The 16,089-nt window shown below is 36.5% G+C and overlaps 2 long non-coding RNA genes across 3 annotated transcripts; both read left to right on the top strand.

Moving 5' to 3' along the window:
* The first annotated feature begins 2,539 nt into the window (after nucleotides 1–2,539).
* Nucleotides 2,540–3,462, top strand: LOC126266058 (uncharacterized). The gene is made up of 2 exons (XR_007548534.1): nucleotides 2,540–3,088; nucleotides 3,194–3,462. It is a non-coding gene; the product is annotated as an uncharacterized LOC126266058 (long non-coding RNA).
* A 9,464-nt stretch (nucleotides 3,463–12,926) lies between these two features.
* On the top strand, nucleotides 12,927–15,609 carry LOC109607860 (uncharacterized). Of its 2 annotated transcripts, XR_007548506.1 has the most exons (5): nucleotides 12,927–12,998; nucleotides 13,053–13,189; nucleotides 13,243–13,342; nucleotides 14,920–15,316; nucleotides 15,490–15,609. It is a non-coding gene; the product is annotated as an uncharacterized LOC109607860 (long non-coding RNA). The 2 variants fall into 2 exon arrangements; XR_007548505.1 differs by having other exon boundaries at nucleotides 12,946–13,189.
* The last annotated feature ends 480 nt before the right edge of the window (nucleotides 15,610–16,089 follow it).

The following is a 16,089-nucleotide window of genomic DNA, read 5'->3' as shown; positions in this document are numbered from 1 at the left end:
GTTTAACGGTTCAATTCTATAGGGAGTAGCCATCGTTATGAACTTCACGTGCTACGCACTACTGTTGAAATCCGAAAAATATACGCACAACTATACTGTCCTTGTTCCGAGTGTGTGAAGTGTGTGAGTACTTTGACACTCGTACGGACGATCAATGCTAGTAGTACCTTCAGGTTAATATTGCTGGGCCCATAACCTGTTGTTGTTAATGAAGTGCACAGCGGCTTTATTGATACAATGGATATAACAATAATACGCGCTACTGTAAGCAAATGAAATGAACACACAAGTACACGACACAAAAACGTGTTGGTTCGAGTGACGTCGAAACTTAACAACAATGTCACTCGTCGTAACGAACGCTTCGCATGCTTCAACATATACCAATGTTTCTGCAACTGTGACTGCTTCTTGGTTTGGTAGAGCGTAAGTTTCAGCCCATTTGCTAAAGTAGTTCATTACTACAACGATGTATTTATTACCTGCGTCTGATTCGGGGAATGGGCCAATTACGTCGATGGCAACTCTTTCAAAACGACTTCCCACGTTATACTGGCTTTAGGAAGCTTATTAGGACCATTACTTGCCACACAAACAGTACACTTCTTACACCAGTGCGTCACGTCTTGTTTGCTATTCAGTCAGTAAAGCCTCTACCTTAACTTGTGAAGGGTCCTTACCACCCCAAAATGACCTCCTGTGGTTCCACAATGGATTTCTTCAAAAATTGCAGTCACACGCTTCATCAGTTTCTTCCTATTTTTCTGCTTTGTTGAGCTGTTGAGGGATGGCAGTTCTCAATTCCATGATTACAAGTCCTCTATCCCGAATGCGCACATACTGGCGTTCGGAATATGCATCGAAAGAAGGAGAATTTTCTTAATAGCTGCCCTAATTATACTGTCAGCATTAGATACAATTTTACCATCAATAATAGGATTCTGCAGGCCGTAGAGAACCTTTGGGATTAGAAATTGCTTCAGCAATACAAGCTTTTAGTCCGGCTTTAAAGGAGTTCTACCGAGTAACAACGTCCATTGTTTCAAATTATACAGCGATGGCTTATTGATGCCGGTGGTTCCAAACAAATGACACAAATATCTAAAAGAACAAAGGTTACCAACAATAGGAATTTTGGAACCGTCGATAGAGAATATAGATTTGGTGGATGGAATGGTGACTTTCCGTTCACCAATTGGTTTCGCAGAGATGGAGACCGACTTAGACGGGTTTAGGCTCATACCTCTTGCTTTAAGATTTCAGTGAGCGTTAGCGGTATCTCCACCTCTGCGTCACTAATTAAAACAATGTCATCAGCAAAAGCCATCGCTGCAATTTTAACTCCGTCAGCAACAGTACCACCAGAGAATTTCAAATTTAATTTCTCAACTAGTTCATCTACTACTATATTAAATATAAAAGGACTCAGAGGGTCACCTTGCTTGACACCACGCCGGATGGCGATAGGGCGTGTAAATAAGTTGCCTACTTTAATAGTTGTTGTAGCATTAGATAAAGATCTAAGATTATAAAATTAGATGACCCTAGGTCAACATTCATCCGGCATAGTGCATAGTGAGTCGAACGCTTTACGAACATCTAGAGAAACGACATTATAGGATTTTCCATTTGACTCTCTAGAGGCAATTTAATTGTCCAGGATATCAGTATTGGCTAGTGCCCCACAGCTCAATGGATAGCAGGAACTTTTTTGACATCTGGTATTGTAAGAGCATCTAAACCTGCAGCTGATTTCTTCCATGATAACGTTAGTACGGTGACTTCGTCCTCAGAGACTGGTTTAAATATATTGGCTGGATTTTTTTTGATAAATGAATCGTTGTCTGGTGAAGAAGGTGTCTGAAAAATTCCATCATATAAATCAGCCAGAACAGATCTATTTTTAATATACAGATCTTGAGCTTTTTTATATTCGGACGCTCGACTACCGGATCCAGTAAATTTACTACCATATTTAACAGGATAATTGGACTCTGTAGAATACTTGGACGACTTTTTAGAAGAACCACAGAGAGATTTTAACCATTCTTCAATTTGAGATATGAGATCATCGTCACTCCCGGAAATGGCAAGGCAAGGCATTTTAAGGATAGTATCTAAATTCAGTTTGCTACGAGTCACTCTCAAAAATTCTAAAAATTGTGGTTCTAAGTTAGGAGATAGTCTTTCATTCAAGTTATCGATTCCAAATAAATCTTCAAATTCAAAACTATCCGAAGATATCTTTAAACGAGGTTTACATAGAGCTTTGGATAGTGATGATCGGTTAGATGGAACAGCCTCATGTCTATAGTGGGGACCAGGACTAGATGGTTGGTTATTATGATATGACGTTGTTAATTTTGCCTTAAATATAAATTTAGGAACTATAGGCGAATCACTAACATCAGATTCATCAGAAGAATTCATAATTAAATGTTCGTAGTGAATTCTCGGAATTATGAATTATGAAACGGACCAGCAACTTAGCTGGTATGAAAACCAGGACTAGAGGCAATAGTCTTAGGTGGAAGCTACAGATGCTCACTAACATCAGACGATTCCTTAGCAGAATGTTAACCGAAAATGATGTTAAATTCGCCGTTAACTTTGATCTGGTGGAGGTGGTGGTGGTTACACAGGTTACAGGATTTTAAATATTCAAGGTACAGTGGACTCCCACACTTATACCTCCTCTTGTCGATCAAGCGCTCATTTATATCTTCAGTCAGAATATTCACTCCCAGTCGAGACTTCGACTTAAACTTCGACTTCGAGTCGCACGTTGTACGCAACGATCATCAGCAGATCGTTCCATACCTTTCTCGAATTCTCTGGCGGCTCTGCGGCTCGTTACAGTATTATGACAAGCTGCTCTAAAATATAAAGGGTTCAGTAGGGATTTTCTACAGCCACTGTCACAAGAAGATTAAGGATGAATGAATACCAAGTACAGCCAGAGTCATTAAGAGTATATTAAGCTTTATTCACATAAGATTGGTGCAATGGTATTGAATTTGCACTAGTAGAAGTAATTTCTAAAGTTTTCGCAGTAGACGGTATGTTATTATACAGGCATGTGCCAAAGGTAGTAGTAACAAATCACGTTGTTGATGTTGAATGTAATTACTGTTTATTTCCTCATCCTATTTAGTTTCAAACATTCACACACTGAATATAAACAAAATTTTAGGTAATTTTAGGTCTTGTAAAGAAATAACATTAAATAAACATTTACGGACACGGTGCCTAACGCGCTTGTGTGAAATACAACAGTTGTATTGGATGTTAGAAGACCGTAGCGTGTAGCGTAAAAGTTAAAAAGTAGCTAGCTAGGTTCCGAACTATGAGTACCACACCAATCCGTTGTCTCGATTGTGAACGCTTCAGCGAAGAATCACTAGTAACATCAAATTTTTCTGCACTACACACATAAATACACTTCAACTACTACAACTTTTATGTGAATGAGCGTTAATATCTGTTTACCAGATATTGAAAATTACTCATTTAAATTTAAAAATTAAAATAATAAGTAATAATGTATGTTACTTAAAATAGGTAATATTTTAAGCAACAAGTATAAATTGCGGTTTGTATTATGAAAATTATATTAAAATTTAGGTATTATTGAGTATATTATTGTCCAAAATAAGGTTTATAACCTGCTTCTCCACAAACACTGGATTTGTTAATTTGACAATTATTTCATTAAAAACGACGTGGTTTGTTGGCTGTGCCGTTTCTTAAATCATCATTTCAAATTGATCATTGATATTAGTATACTGTGTCTATAGGGTATTACCAAATAGGTCTATATGACCTTACATCCTTTCTGTCCTTATCGGGCCCTTTAAGGAGCAGAATAACATTACTTGATTTCCAATTGTTAAGAAATATGCACTTAACAATACATTCATTAATCAGCCCCAATAGATATTCGGAACCAACACACAGAAGACATTCTTCCTGCAATACCTTCCAAACCAGAAGTCTTTTTATCATTCATTCGAACAACTGCAATTTTTACTTCTTCCTGACTTACAGGGTTCACCTGATTTATACGTCCAGTTGTCAAGCGGAAAGAACTCGTTTAATAATAGATCGACTGACTGGTCCCACGAGTCCGCAACTACTGGTATTGCTGGCTGATTGCGGCCATTGCCACGCCGACGTATGCGGTAGATTGCACCTCACGGATTTTCATTTTCACGTTCACCCACAAATCTTCCCCAGTCTTTCTCCTTGGCACTGCGTAGATAATTCTTCTAGGTCCTATTTTCTTCCTAATTCTTGTATGTCCTGATATGCGCTCGGCACTCTACTTTCTTTGCAACTGCATTATCTTAATTTTTACTCTTCGCTTTTTGCCATTTTCTACGTATTTTCCTGACTTACTGACGCAAGTCTGTGAATTGGTCATTCCACCACCTCACGTCCTTACGTCTACCTATTCTTTTCTTCTTATACAGTCTGTCGTTCACAATATTAATGTCCATAATGAGCTTAAGCTTGTTTGGAATTTCCATTTCACAAAAGGCAACAATGTCAATTAGAGCAAGCTCAATACTCAAGAACTTTTGGTACACACCAATCATTCAGTATACTGTTACACCCTTACTCTGGGACATTATTAGTTCAAATGAACCAGCGGTTGCCCAGCCTTACGGCCATAAACCCATATCCTAAACATACCAACTACCATGGCGCCTTCATACCAAGAAGAACACCATCCCAACTCCAACTCAAGAAAAATTAGCGGTTCTACCCTGATCAACAACTTCTTCCTCCACAATATTATTCATAAAAATATTCAAAAAATTCCAATATCTCCTCCAATTTTTTAGTTTTTAAACAATTAGCTATGTTAGTCAGACCCATATCCTTCACCAATTTGTTTCTAGCCTCAACTCTAGCTGTTGTAGCGGGGGCTTATAGAGAGATGTGATCTTAACAGGGCCATCTGCAGTTTTCATCTCTATGGAGATGTTATCCATCGTGCTTCCCGAATCCGTCCCCAGAAAACAGTGGGCGATTCCTGGCTTAACGAGGATACCGATCCCTCCGTATGGAGTGTCCCTATCGTACCTATAGGCGTTATAGCCAAGGAGCGTCATCCTGCTGTCCGAGGGGGTTTTAGTCTCCTGCAGACATAGGATGTCCGGAGAATGCTCCACTATGAGATCCTCCAGATGCTGCTGATTATGGACGTAACAAGCCCTGTGCACTGATTTTCCACCCTCTCAGTAGGCTCGAGCTAGGAATAGCTCTCCGGCCGGACTTCGCGATCGGGACATTGCGCCAGCTATAGGTATACTTGGGACACCCGCGATAACTCGCCGGGTGCCCAACCTGATTGCAGTTCGCGCATCTGGCATTCCTCTCTCCTTCGATGCTAGCCTGCAGAGTGGCTACCAGTACACTTCACGCATTTCTGCAGGAAGGTGCACCTCAGTTGAGTGTGCCCAAACTGCTGGCACCTGTAACACTGGCTAGGCACACCTCTTCAGCACTACCCTAACCACCAAGTCCATCATCCTAGTGATCTTGACACTTCTTTATTCTTGGTCTACCGGGCACAAATCCAAACTGCCACTGATTAAAACCACCATAAATCTCTAGCATCCTATCCACAATCACTCTCTCACACACTTTCTCCAGCGAACTAACCAGACAAATAGGCCTATACGACCTAACGTCCCTCCTGTCCTTATCCAGCCCTTTCAACAACAAAATCACTTTGCTGGACCAACTATCAGGAAAAACACCACTCACAACACAATCATTAATCAGGGCTACCATATATTCCGGCGCAACATGCCACAAACACTTCACCATACGTTCAGTAATCCCATCCAATCCAGGAGCCTTTTTATCATTAAGACGGACAACTGCACATCCCACTTCATCCTGGCTTACATGATTAACCTGATTCACAGGCCCAGGACAAAGGAAATTACAGTTGTCGTCAGGGAAGAACTCGTTCAACAACAGATCAACAGATTCACCCCAGGTGCCCGCAACAGCCGGCACAGCCGGTTGATTCCGACCCCGCCGACATATGCGGTACACCCTTCCCCACGGATCTCTATTACCGTCCTCGGCCACAAACCTCCTCCAATCACCCTCCTTAGCGATACGCAACGCATCCTTGTACCGCCTAACACTAGCACGGTACTCCCCCTCTCTGTTTCCAACACCACATTCCCCCCTGGATTTGGCCTTCTGCCACAGTCTACTCAACCTCCTAGTGCGTTTACGCAAGTCCGTGAGCTGGTCATTCCACCAACTCACGTCCTTACGCCTACCTGTCCCCCTCCTTCTACACAATCTGTCATTAACTGCATTGAACGAGTCCATTATAAGCTTGAGCTTACCAAGTATAGACATGTTGCTAAAAGCAACAATGCCAACCCGAGCAAGCTCAATACTTATAAACCTATGATACAGGACCCAATCAACATCACGCACACACCACCCATTCTGTATACCGCCACATTCATTCACATGGACAAAGTGATCCAACCCAACATCAATGCAGAAAGGATTGTGATCACTCACGCACCTTTCCGCATCTAACCACCATCTATGAGTATACGGCCACACTGCCGAATATACCGTCACATCAATATCACTTTGCCCATTAACCGTACAAAAAGAGTAAAACTCACTCCATTCTACCTCTTCTCGCACATTCACCATCACCTACATTCTTACTGTGCCACATCCGCGACACAGCATTCACATCCATACCAATTAGGAGTGGTTTACCTCTCACACGATGCAGCACCCTCTCAATATAATTGAGACAAGGCGCCAAATCATCATTAAACTGGCAGTATACACTGACAACATACATCTCAACACCCGTACACTTAATCCACAAACATACTCCATGGCTCCAAATTAACTCATTCATTTCCATCACTTCCATACAATCATCATCCACAACAATTGCACACCTACATTCAATACCCGGTACAGAGAACACACGCATACCTGCAGGTAGCCCTATCACACCATGCTGATTAGCATAGGGTTCTTGCAATAGTGCCACCTGCAACCTATCATTCCTCATCCATACCCCCAAATCAATCATACAACTCCTACTCCGTTGACAGTTTAATTGTACTAACTTAATCATTCTGAATCAGACACCCTATTCCTCATGCGCAACAATTCCCTTTCATACAAAGGGCACACCCTACTCATAATAGAGTGGTCACTCCTTTGCCCCCTAATTTTGCAATTCAAACATACACTCACAGGCCCAGCCTGACACACATCCTTCCGGTGCCCCTCACCACCACAACTACCACAAACTTGGGCTTTCTTACATGTGGCCGCTATATGACCAAAGCCCAGACACCTATAACATCGTGGTACATTCTGCCAATCACGACACCGGAACGCATGCATACCTATATACACCCTACCCGTGTCCACCAACAATTTCGCCGAAGCGTCATCCATCTCAACAATCACCATACTATTGCTACCATCATTTTTCCCCCGAACCCTCTTAACCAACTTAACTTTTTCCGTAAACCTAGCCACATTCATGCTAGCCAAATTCTTCAACCGCAACTCAGACATAAATTCCTCCTCCTTCATGCTGTTTGGCACATCGTGTACAGCAACCCTCGGACAATACGACTTAATTTTACCTACACTAAGGCCTGCCTCCTTTTGAACGCTGGGATTTCTCTCAGTCTCTCCCTCTCCGCCTTAGTGACCGTTTCGATCTCCACTCCGGTTTTTGTTCGCCTAACTGCCTTGACTCGTATATCCCCTAATTTCCCAGCCACCTGCGACACGACCTTGTCCTTAACTATCTCCCTGCTTATAGTGCTGTCAACAGAGTTGACAGCTACTGCATAAGTTTTCGGCACCATCTTAACAACTGGCTGTCCCACCGGCACAGGTCCCTCCTTCTTCCCACCCAAACATAACTCTAAAGACCTACGGCATTCCCGGCCGTAGGCCAATTGGACTACCAGATCTGGTTTAAACAAGGTGCCATCGGGATGCCTTGTTAGGCTCACACAATGTAGGAAACTTCTTCCCGCAGTAATCCGAGATTAGTTTACAGACGGCGTTGTGACGACGAATCCTCCCCTGATGTACTATGGGGCATCTCTGCAAAATATGTGAAAGAGATTCAACCCTATTGCACCCCACTTGGCAGCGACGAGCATTAACGGGGTTGGAGGGGATGCCCTTGGAGGGTAAACAATTACCCCGGAGATGGATGGCGCGTATATAATCTCGCCCCGACCAAGCAACTGGTTTCCGCATTATCCAAGATCTGCTAGAGGCATCAAAAGAAGCTGAGTCGATCCCAGATGTTAGGGGACCGTCCATTAAACATTGTTTCCAATAAGTTGATGGATTAATGGTACCTCGAAGGTTCTCGATGCGAGATGTTAATTTTTGGTGTCTTGCAGAAGTTGAAATTGATAGAATTAATTGGTCCGAAGATGACTCAATTAATTTGGAAATTCTGTTAGAGAAGAGGAAAGGGATGGTGCGTCTCGGCTGTGGGACACCAAGACCACCATCTTTAAGAGAAGAGTAAAGAAAGGAGTTAGGAATATGGAGAGGAAGATGAAGGGATTTTTTAACAAATAATTTAATTAAGCGATCGAAACTAGATAGAGTTTTACCGTCAATACTAAAATTTTGGAGTGTGTACTGAATTTTGGGAATAACATGGTTTTTAAGGATCAAAAATTTTTGGTCGGGCTTGAGTGGCGCGTGATTTAAGTTTTCTAACCACAACGAAAGATTATGGGGAGTGGGTTTTAAGACCCCTCTGATGCCAAACAAGTGACCAAGATACTTAAAATTTTGAGTTGAACAAACAATTGGAATACGAACGTTATCAATTTTGAATATAGATTTGTTTTCGAAGAGTAGAACCTTACGGCCATGCCTAGGCGCACAAGATACAGATATGGATTTTGCTGGGTTCAGGCACATCCCCCTTTTCCTGAAAAAGGAGTTGATATCCTCAAGGATTAGGGGGACATTCTCCGATTTATCCTCCAGTATAATTAAGTCATCCGCAAAAGCCATGGCCGTACATGAACTTTGTCCAGAAATGGATCCACCGTGGTATTTAGAATTTGGGAGAAAAAGAATTTCGTCGACCACAAAGTTAAAAAGAAGAGGACTCAGAGGATCACCTTGCTTCACGCCGCGATTGATGTTAATGCGGCGTGTAAAGTTGTTCCCAACTTTAATAGAAGTGGAACAGCCTGAAAGGCTGTTGAGGAGATATGCCTTGGTGTTAGGATCAACACCAAGGCGCGTTAAAGCACGGGTGAGGCTCGAGTGAGAAACAGAGTCGAAGGCTTTACGGACGTCCAGGGATACGATGTTAAATGACTTGCCCTCTGAAGAACGGTGATCAATGTAATGTTGTAGGATGAGTGAGTTGGCTAGGGTTCCGTCCACTTTTAAAAAGCCCCGTTGGTTTAGGTTTTAATTAACCTCGGAACGCAGGCGTGTGTTTAAAACACGGTGGAATAGCCTCTGACTGGCGGGACCAATTGTAATCGGTCTCCAATTAGTTGCCAGCTTTAGATCACCGTCCTTAGGGACAAGTATGGTCCGTAAAGACTTCCAAGATAAAGGAAAACACAATTGGTCGGTAAGAGTATAATCCAACACCCAGTTTTTGAGTTAGTAGAATCCACTTTATCATATTTACAACATGTGTATTACTCATCCAGATATGTATGACGTAAATCAGACAATTTTGTATATAGACTGTTTTAGTTCATTCTTCTAATAAAAAAATCTGAATTTTAATGAGAGTTGTATTTTTTTATTTTTTATATTGTGGTTTAAGAAATTTCAATTAAACTGAAGGTTTTTAAGAAGACTAGAAATGATACCCTAATCCAATTCAAACTTCAAGTTAAATTGGTTAGGTTTGTGTGCATTTATTTTTCTATTTATAAATGTGTTCAACTGTTTACAATTCATGTATGTATGCTCTGCAACAGATCTATAGTTATACTTTGAAGGCTCTATTCGCTTGCAGTGAGTGTGTGGGAGTCGAAGGGAGAATATTAGAAACAGTACAAGTGTTCAGATGCGACAATAGATGCTCATTATTATTTTCTGACAAATTAAGAATACTACTGCGTTCATATTATGCATTTTGAATCGGATATTAATGTAATTTTACTTAATTATGATATAAAATGTTGGCAATTAAGAATTATATTCATATCGTACGAAAGTATTACAGTTTTTTACTGTATCGCATTCGTCATTAGAAGTTCAAAAATAAGAATATATTTCACAAAAACATATTTCAAAGCAATACATGTCTATTAATATAATAATTATATAATTATTCAATAAACAACAAAAATAAAAAGATAACACATTTGAACATAAAAATATGTAAACTCAAAATTATAAAATGCAACTGGTATTGAAGTAAAAAGGAGGAAGAGTAACAAGCCATGCTGAATTCGAAGTGTAACAGCAGATCTGTCTTTGACCGTACATATTAATTAAATAAAGAAATTTTCCTTTTTATCGAACATTTCGAAATGTTTACAAAGGGCATCATATGACTTGTGAATAAATTTTTATAGCCAATAATATACATTTTGTTTTCGATTCGTACAATGTGACCAGTATAAGAAGCCGAAAAACATCCCATGTATTTACCACCATGATTAACTGTTGGTTTTTAGTACTTAAAATTGTTTCTCGTTCCAAACTAGTCTCCTTAGATATTGCCTGCTATCCAAACAAGTTATACTTAGTTTCATAGTACAATGGTAAGATCTCGATATTTTAATATAGCGATTTAGGCCTGGTATTTCTTTGGAAGGCTTTGTCGCGCTTTCAGCGATGAAATAAGTAGTTACTGAAGAACGAGACTGTTGCCTAAATCATTGTCACGAATCAGCATAGTTTTAGTTATATCGTTTCAGTATTTGGCAATCGGGGTTCAGACCGTTCAGCTTCATATTCACTTTTTATATTACAAAATGTATATTAAATTTATATAAAAAATATTTGATAAGCAAATGTAATATTTTTTCCATATAAACAATTTATTAACTGAATCATATCATAATTATGTAGGCATAGTATATTTTTCTAAAATAAACACAACAAATAAATTTATTTAAAAAATTTATATAAAATTTAATTCACGTACGGTCTTAGATCTTTTCACCTAATCTAAATTTTATCCCACCAAAAATAGAAATTATTACAGATTTCGAAATACTACGATAATTTCCATTTAGTAATTTCAAATAAATATTTAGCCATTATTAGCTCTAGTCTGGTTGAAGAATTACCAGTAGTTTCTTTAAAAATTCCCACTTTAGACTCCAGACACAGACAATTGCAATGATTATTTTCATCATTCCCAAAATCTACCTTTCGCCTATTCAAGTTTTTACCCATATTTAAACACAGAAGGTTTCGATGTTTCGGAAACAGAATTTCTTCAAAATTTCTTCAGAAAGAAATTTCTTCAAAAATATATATATTATTTTTGTCAAAAACATAAATGCGATTAAAAATGGAAATCACTACCTGATAAAAATGTTCTAACATTATTTGAATTACTATATCATAATACGATATAAAGAATTTTCAATAAATCAAGATTAAGAAAATAATCAATTTCTTAAAATTATTCCATACTGTCTATGCTAAAAATTTGATCATCCGAAATTATTTTAAATATTTTTGCGTTAGTATATTTGTAATACAAATAAAATCAATATTTTCACATAATTTACATGTTTACTTGTTTGTTTATTTTTTTTTTGTTCTGCTTGATAACCATTTTGTTCTAGCAATGATTCCTCTTGGCGATAGCTTGTTATGTTTATTTGTAAATTTTCGGCTCGACGGATTTGGATAGCAATACTTGTCAAGTCAATAAATACGGAAGACCCTGAAAATAGTACACATTGGTACTTTCCAAACTAGAGAGAGTAAACTTTTTAAATGCACTTATGATTTTCATAACCCACTATGGATTTTCCTTTATGTTAGTGGCCAACTATGAAACAGAATTCATGAATGGATTAATTTTGGGTCACTGGGTCAATTTAATGGTCACCCACAAATGATTAAAATATTTTACTCAATAATCTTCCCAGATTTAGCACTGAGACCTATAAAACTAAGCAAAAACAAAACACAAGTAATGAAGGAAGACATAAAATTGGAAAGGATACCATCCATCCATCAGGACAAAAGCCATCTATAGATTTAATAATATTTACAATTGTATTTTTAATTATAGGCTACAAAATAAATAACAAAGAAAAGTTTTTTAACTTCAGCATGGGCTACCCATATTGGTCTGAAAATGTATAATATTTATATTCCATATTGAGTTATGAAACATCTTGCTTGCTTTGTATAAAACATTTACTAACCTGCTTAACTTTTCAAATGTTTTCAGACATTTTTTCCTTTGCGGGTAATACAATGGAATTGGATTATCTTTTTTTGAAAGAACTTTTGAGCATCTTTTGTTACTATAAACTTTCGTTAGTATAATTTGTAATTACACGTTGAACGCAGAGCAGTAGATTCTGCACAATTTATATATACGAACTTTGGGGATTTATCGATTTACATGTTGTATTCTTAATCACAATAGAGTATAGAGATTGTAATATGCGCCGCCGTCGCTACCGCGCAGATTAAAAATTAATTAATTAATGAAATCTTTGATATTTTGTTATTAAAATTGTTTAGTGACATTATAAAAAGTTACCTCTCGTTGAAGTGTAGTTTCTGTTCAACGAGTTAGGGAGAAGGAGGCAGATATAATGAAACGAGATTTATTTGTCGTATGTTCCTTCCTGTATATTACAATGTATACCGCAAGATACATAGCTTATGTCAATTGTTATCGGAACAACCACGAGGATAGTCGGGGAACTTTTCTAGATATTTCTTCGTCATCCCCTGGGATACTGATTGTCCTGGACACAGTGCGTGTTTCTGTTTATGTATTTTTTGTTTACATTTTATTTATGTAGGAATAGGAATGTAGGAAAATAAGGACCACGTGTTGGTGCATAAAACTTTAGTGTCTAAGAGTCGTGGTTTCTTCGAAGGCACCCCATCTGAAAATCTTCTGGCGCCCTAAATTAAGAATATGGAGGGATTCAACGTAATATAAGTTGTTTAAGTTCATATTAGTTTATCAATTTGAATATATAAAGTTAGTAATAGTTTTAGGTGACGATGACAAAGATATATCTGTTAAACTGAAGATTTTTAAAAAGGAATTCTAGAAGCGATGCCATAAAGCTGTTTTGGTGAATTATTGAAGGTTAGTGCCTATATTTTTATTTGATTATGGTAAGAAAATACATCATATTTAATTCTTCTTTAATATACATTTCAAACATTTCATTTTAAACAAAGACAAAATTAAAAAATAATTTTTTGTTTAATTAATTATACTTTATTTAAAAACTAGTAATTACATTTAAATATTTAAGAAACATAATACACAAATACATTTATTTAGTTTAATGAAACACATTACTGTTAAATAATTTTATATTCATTAATGTAAACTAGTATTCAAACAATTGAATATATTTAGCCCTATGTTAACTTGCTTATGTATAGGAATTAAATTATGCTAGTTTCTTTATCTCATTTTAAGTCCGTTAAGCTGCAATTATTAACATCTAGTCCACCGATGAATGTTCAATCTGTACAAACCTTAATTTTATTTTCAAATAATATTTTAATATATATAAAGAGATTTAATTGTTATGTTAAAGACAATTTTCAATAGTATGACATAATATTATTGAAAATAATAAATATTTAACTAATTATGGCATATCAGTATGTGTAATGACTTTTTTACTTCAAAAGAACCTGGACAGTAAGTAGACATGTATAGATTTAAATTTAGTTCAGTTAAAATACATTTTACATAAAATTATTAATGTTTCTAGTCCTAGAACCAGTTCTTGCTGTAATTTTTTATAATACAAAAAATGATAATTGAAATGAGGTTCTCAATGCATTGTGTTTGTGTAAACATTCAATATATTGGATTTCCCTTTAAAATTAAACGTTAACTAATTTGGTCAATATTTTTTAATTTTAATAATGTGAAACACTGGTTTTAATCACATTCTAATAATTTGAGAAATGAATTATAAGAAATATTTTATTAATCAAAGATATCATAAAAATAATATTAATAAAGACCTGCTGAAAATTCATTTAATTTTCCATTTATCTAGATTTCGAATGCTATACAAGTTTTTGAGCATAATTTGTATTTTGTTTTCGCTATGGGAGATGAATCAAAATGGTCAAATTGGAATTTATATAATGGGAAATCGATTTGGTCCATAAAACTTAAATTTCTTTAAGATTAATTGGTATGATCTAAAATATTATAAAGTTGATAAAAATATGTACAAAAGTTTCAAAGATTAGTTAATAGTAAATAATTTTGTGACTAAAAATTGGATAATTACATATATGTAAGTACCATAAAACGATAACACCAATATAATTTATTGGAAACAATTTAATTAAGATCGAAATGTTAGATGAATAGTTGGAATGCCCAATGTTTATTAGTTCTTTCAAATTAATTAACTCATTCACTAATGTTTTTAACAACCTTTGATAAATTATCTCTAATAACTTTTTGAAAATATTGGCAACATATTATTATTAATCACTTTCGTGAACATTCTAGCAAACTTTATAAAACATTTTTCTTTATTTTTAGTAAATAAGTCTTTTACTTTATAATTTATTTTATTATAAACGTTTTTAACTATTTGTAGAATTTAAAATGATTATTAAATATGTTGAGTCTTATTTGGTGTTTAATATTTTGTTTATATTCAACCTTATTTTTTATTTTAGTCATGGACGATGGAACAAAGGAGGTTCCCAGAATGTTTCAATTTCCTCATGACATATGAATGATCAAAGAGAATCTGATATGAAAAAAGTGAAACCAAAGGTCAGTAAAATAGTTACATTTAGTTCGTTTGGTTTAAAATACATTTAAGGTATACATAGTCTGTCTCAAAAATTATGACTTTGGATGTCAGATACGCGAAAGGGGTAAACAAATCGTAATTTTTATTTAGTATTATTCGAAATGAATTTCTTCATCACTGTAATTTGAATCTCTTCTGTAGCCAGATGTCTGCTGGTGGTAAATCTAGCGGGTATGGCGGATGTTATAAAAGAAAAAGGCCCTTTTTGGACAAAAACTTCATCACTATTCTAGACTTGTGAGCCGACGCGTTGCTATGTATGTACATTTTACACTTTACACTTTGCATTTATAATAGTTTGCAATAGTCTCAGCTATAACAAATATGTTATGTTGTTTGTTGTTATTCCAATTTTAAATATTTCAGTTAAAGAAAAATGATTCAATATGACAATTTCATTATGCATGTTTTTATTATATTTATATTTTAGGTATTTTGACAAGCTGTGTCGAAATAAAAGGGTTCAGTATCGATTTTCTACAGCCATTGTCTCAAGATTTTGGATGAAGTCCATTCTATTCATTGCTTAATTAAAGAAATACCAAGTACAGCCAGTGTCAACTTCATTCACATAAGATTGATGTAGTGGTGGTATAATTGTACTGCGGTGGTAGCGGTAATTTCTAAATGAAGTGTTCGCAATAGACGGTATGGTATTTTATATAGGCATGTACCAATGTACCAAGGTAGTAGTAACAAATCACGTTGTTGATGTTGAATATAATTACTGTTTATTTCTGCATCCTATTTTAAAACAGCCACACACTGAATAACAACAAAATTTTAGGTTATAATCGCATGAAATAATATAAACATGTACGGTTACAGTGCCTAACGTGCTTGTGCGAAATATAACACTTGCATTGGACGTTGGAAGACCTTACTAGCCTAAAAGTTAAAAGCTAGCTGGATTCTGCACTACCAATACCACAACGATCTGTACGAAGTTGGTCTTGAACACTCCAGTGAAAAATCACTGCACTACACACACGAATACACTTCTGCTGCATCAACATATATGTGAATGAGG

This window comes from Aethina tumida, chromosome 6 (assembly GCF_024364675.1).
Source record: "Aethina tumida isolate Nest 87 chromosome 6, icAetTumi1.1, whole genome shotgun sequence".
Classification (NCBI taxonomy): domain Eukaryota; kingdom Metazoa; phylum Arthropoda; class Insecta; order Coleoptera; family Nitidulidae; genus Aethina; species Aethina tumida.
The sequence above is the reverse complement of the archived record's forward strand: the minus strand, read 5'-3'. Positions and strand labels throughout refer to the sequence as shown.